A 4,796-nucleotide genomic window follows, 5' to 3' on the forward strand; every position below is an offset into this window, starting at 1 on the left:
TCTCATTCATTCATTCATTCATCTCATCTCATCTATCTATCTCATCTCATCTATCTATCTATCTAATCTCATCCATCTATCATTTATCTAATCCATGTATCTATCTCTTTATCCTTGTATTTCTCTCCTTTCCTTTTCTCTCTGTATATGGATCAAAATGTAAAAGTACCCGCCGCTCCTCCCAGCACCACACCCTCCTTCCCATAATGATGATACTGACTCAACTCCACTAAACTGTAAACCAGCATACATCTAATTGAATTTCATTTTATGACTCTTGCTCTTTGTTGTGGGTCTCTTCTTGGGAATAGACAGTAACTAAGGACAGAGTTGTTAGAGAGTGATGCTGTGACATTCTGATCCTATCTGTTGTTTTGGTAATGTGTAAGTATATTGAATTTTGGAGAAAGAATTAATGTTTTAAGGGCTATTGTTTTCTTAGTAGGGGTGGAGGACTTTGGTGCTGAGGATGATTTGTTTGTTGAATCTCTTCATGGTTATCATAGGGGAAGAATATTATCATCTTGTGGTAATGACCATTTTGAATTTGTTCTTTTTTCTCATCCTGGAAATCAGTCTAAGGTTAAATTGAAGAGTTTTGACTAATGCGTTGGTAAAGGAGATTTAAAGACAGCCTATTGACTGTGTCTGTGTTTCTGATTTACCTTGTGCAGATCTATTGAAAAGGAATGTAAAATGAGAAAAGGTTGAGGAGAAGTCAAAAAAAAAACAGAAAACAAATAAAACAAAACAACAACAAATAAAAGGATGTAAAATGGTATTGGAGTGAGTCCTGAGCTTAAGAAGATAAAATTTTAGGGCAGGATTCAAAATGAACAGAGTGGTGTCCTCAGGGCAAGACACACAAAACAAATAAATAAACAAACAAAAGAAAAAATAAAAAATAACTTTTAACTTGAAAAGGAGATAGGAATGCTTTAGAAACAAAGGAATAATCTAAACCAGAAAGATGATGTAATTTTGAGGTTTACAGGTTCCAGTACAGCAAGTAGAAGAATGTGTGCTTTTGCAATGGTTCCATATTTAGGAGTCAAGAGAATACAAGAGGCTGAAGAATGGTCAGAGGTTAGAGCACGTGTTCTTTCAGGCGTCCTGAGTTCTAAATCCTTGAACTTCATGTGGCTCACAACCATCTGTAATGGATCTGATGCCCTTCTGCGTGTGTCTGAAGATGCTAGGAACTTGTTATGGTAAGAATAAATTTTAAAAAAAAAGGAAGAGGAAGTGTCATGAGTCTTCTGAGGCAAGGGAGCCACTGGTTCAAGCATGGTAGGTTAAGATCTAAATGGAGGCCAGAAAAACGTTATGAAGCTACAAAGTTTTAGATTGTGTTGATGACACAGTTGTAGATAATAGTTCTGGATGCCTCAAGAGCTGTTAATGGGTGTGGAATCAGTCCAAATGGGAAGTATGTTTCAGTCATTGGCTCTGAAAAAGTTGGAGAATTGAATTCTAATAACCTTAGAATGTAGTGTGACCCCCGATAGATTTTGGTCTTATCTTGGGCTATTTTCTATGCCTTTTCCTCCTTTTCTGTGATGGTGTGTATACTTTGGCGGTATTGTATAGGTAATACTGTATTTTTATAGGATTTTATAGTTAAGAGATTGCATTAGTCTCAAAAGGGATTTGAGTTTTGACTTTAAAAGTTTGGATCATTGAAGGAATCAGAGAAAGAACTGAAAGCTAGAAGGACGAGACACCATATTAACAATGTTAAGCAACAGAGCTTCCAGGATTAAGCTACTAACTAAAGACTGATACATGGACTGACCCTGGACTCTGACCTCAGGTGGTAAATATCCTAGTGAGATCACCAGTGGAAGGGAAAGCCCTTGGTCCCTAAGACTGGAACTCTGTATTGGATTGTTGGGGAGGCAATGGGGGTGATGGGGAGGGAACACCAAAGAAGGGAGGGAGGTTAGGGGAGGGCCCCTTGGCCGGGAAAGTGGAATACACTAAAATAAGAAATACCAAGTTATTAAAAAATTTAAAAAAAAGATAGCCACTCATGTTATAACATAAAAAAAGGTGTGTGGGACTATGAGACTAGGGACTTAAAGTTTAGCTATAGCATGTTGCATGGTGATAAGGCTAAAGATTCTGAGGGCTGGTTAAACCTGCTGATCCCGAGCTCAGACTAAACCACCAACAAGATATATAGGAATCCATTGTCTGTTTATGTGGAAAGGGCTGCTGTCTGGCACTAGGAGGGGCCTTGTACTATGAAGCTTGCCCAGTGTGGGGAATTCCAGGGTGTTGAGGTGGGAGGTGTGGGTTGGGGAGCACTTATACAAGGTAAGGAATGGGATGGGATTTGCAGAGGGGGGATCTGGAAAGGAATGGCTTTTATAATGTAAATAATGTGAACTATCTTATGCAAAAAGTCTTGAGGTCCAGGGGTAGGGTTTGAATGATCATTTCCCTCATAAGCTCATATTTCAATGTTTAGTCTGGGAGAAACTGGTAAAGAAATCATGGTGTCTTCACGGTTGAGTAGTATTCTTTCAACATTCTTGGAATGAGTTCTGGGAGGTTGGTAGTTGAATAAGCTGAGTCTCATACCTGTCTCTCTGGCTCTCTGTCTGAGATGTGCCTCAACATTTTATATAGTCCTCTAACAAACAATGACCTGTCAATTTTTAGCATCAAACTAAACTAAATAAATTTTGTAATCAACCTGTCTTTATTTTCCTCCAAAGTATTCTGATAATTTTCCTTTTTTTTATTTTTTAATGTTTTATTTTCAACATAAATTTGTATGCTTTTGTAGAACTCTTATATAAAGATAGCTTATGGTTTTTCTACTATCAGAAAATTCTGCCTTTCTCTGGAGAAGGAAATAATGATTTCTACATAAGACTTAAGCGGGAGAAATGTAAAATATAGTTCTTCCTCTGCCATCTTTGATGAAAGCTGAACAAAAGAAATCATTGGTCCAGTCATTAGATGAAGGTGAGCTGTATGGTCTTTGGTGTGAGGGTTGCTAGATTAGTGGGTATGGAGAAGGCTATCAGGCCTTTGTGCCATGGATGTTTGCAAGGCAGGCTGTTCAGGAAATAAAGCCTTCATGAATGCAGAGTGATGTTTCTATCAATTTTCATTCTTTTTAAAAGAATCTTAAACAACAAAGTGACCTGTGCATTGCGACCTTATTTTGTCCTGGTCATCATCTGTTGAATAGCTGTGTTGGGAAGAGGGGTTGCTGGTTTCACACAGGTCAGGGCCATTGAACTCTTCTTCGGAAAGGTCATTTGAGAAAGTTTGCATCACTCATGTCAGGGTGTAGGATTGATTTAACATCACTGTCTATTTGGGACTTGTTTCCTGCAACACTAGTGTAATTCTTTTTGAGCTGGGTAGTTTTTAGGGGGTTTGACTAGGGAAACATTATAGTCGTTTCGGCCCATCCTTGAGGTGTGCTTTAGGTTATAATTGTTGTCATATTTTTGCTTCCTGCATGATGGATGAAACCACCTGAACCAATGGGCCATATGAGCTTCCTCCTTGTGTCTTTCAATTACTAGTGATACAAGTAACAAACAGTATCTGAATCACCATTCTTTGTTTCTCTACCCTTAGACAGTTCTCTTGGAATGGGAAGTCAAGCAGTAAAAGTTCAATTAGGATTCTGAGTGGTACAGCAAGGAGTCCTTCATAATATCCAGCTTTCCTGTATGTAAGTGAAAAACAATCCTTAGTCTTCTTCCAGTATCATGGTCAATTTCTGTATGTATCTGTTGATTTCAGCTCAGTTTTGTCCTGTTGGCCTTCAATGACTTGCATTAGCCTCATCTGATGGCGTAGTGCTATTCACAGTTGCTCTTCTCTGCACAGACTGCTGTATTCACTCTTTCTGGGGCGCCCTTGAAAGCATGAAGTTGTAGAACTTTGTCTTGTGTTTGTAATTCCTTGTGGTCTCACATATCTAAGAGTCACTATACATCACAGATCACACCAGCCATGGTGGTGTGAACTCCATCTTCTTAGAGAATGTTTTGCTTTTCCTTGATTTCAGGATTGGAGGATTTATACAATGCCACTCATACAGAGTTTGCATCTTCATTCCAAAGTATATGGCCTCCTCCTGTCTGCTTGTGGCCTGCCCTCTGACTTTCTTTAACACTCTCCAGCATTTTTACGTGAGGTAAGTTGTGAACATCTCAAAAAAGTTTTCTTAACTCTTGGGTTTTTCTTACTTGCTGACATAGAAGTAGTGTCAAATGATATCTTCTTTCATTTTAAATGCTAACCTCTGCTGTTGATTGAGCTGATTTATGTTCTTTAATGCTTCAGAGGCTGGCAGTTCTTGAAGGAGCCTTGGTTGGAGAATTGTAAGATTAAAAAAATGTCAGCAATGGAGATTAAGAGTTTTCCTCTGTTGAACAGTGTTCAGCTGGCCCTTTCAGTGACACCACTGGATGTGTAATTTCTGATCCCTGGAGTCCCCTGTGGTGTATGATGTGGGTGGAGGCTGGTGGTGAGGGAAGGCCTTTCACCTCTACAATCTTTCTTAATGCTAAAAGTGTGATCAGAGTGAGAAAAATCAAGTTGGTGTAAATTGAATAGAAAAACTTAATATCTGTAATTAATTCTGCTTAAAATTAATGTTACTAGAAGCCAGCTGATTTCAGTATGTGGGGGAGTAGTGGAGGTGTGCATGCACATAAAATAGAAGGAGGTGTTTAAATAGATTATAAAATATGTTTTCCTTCAGTGATTATTTAATTTTGGAGGCATTTCTTTGACCTGTTGCTTATAATTAAAAGTATCAT

This window comes from Rattus rattus, chromosome 2 (genome assembly GCF_011064425.1).
Source record: "Rattus rattus isolate New Zealand chromosome 2, Rrattus_CSIRO_v1, whole genome shotgun sequence".
Taxonomy (NCBI): Eukaryota; Metazoa; Chordata; class Mammalia; order Rodentia; family Muridae; genus Rattus; species Rattus rattus.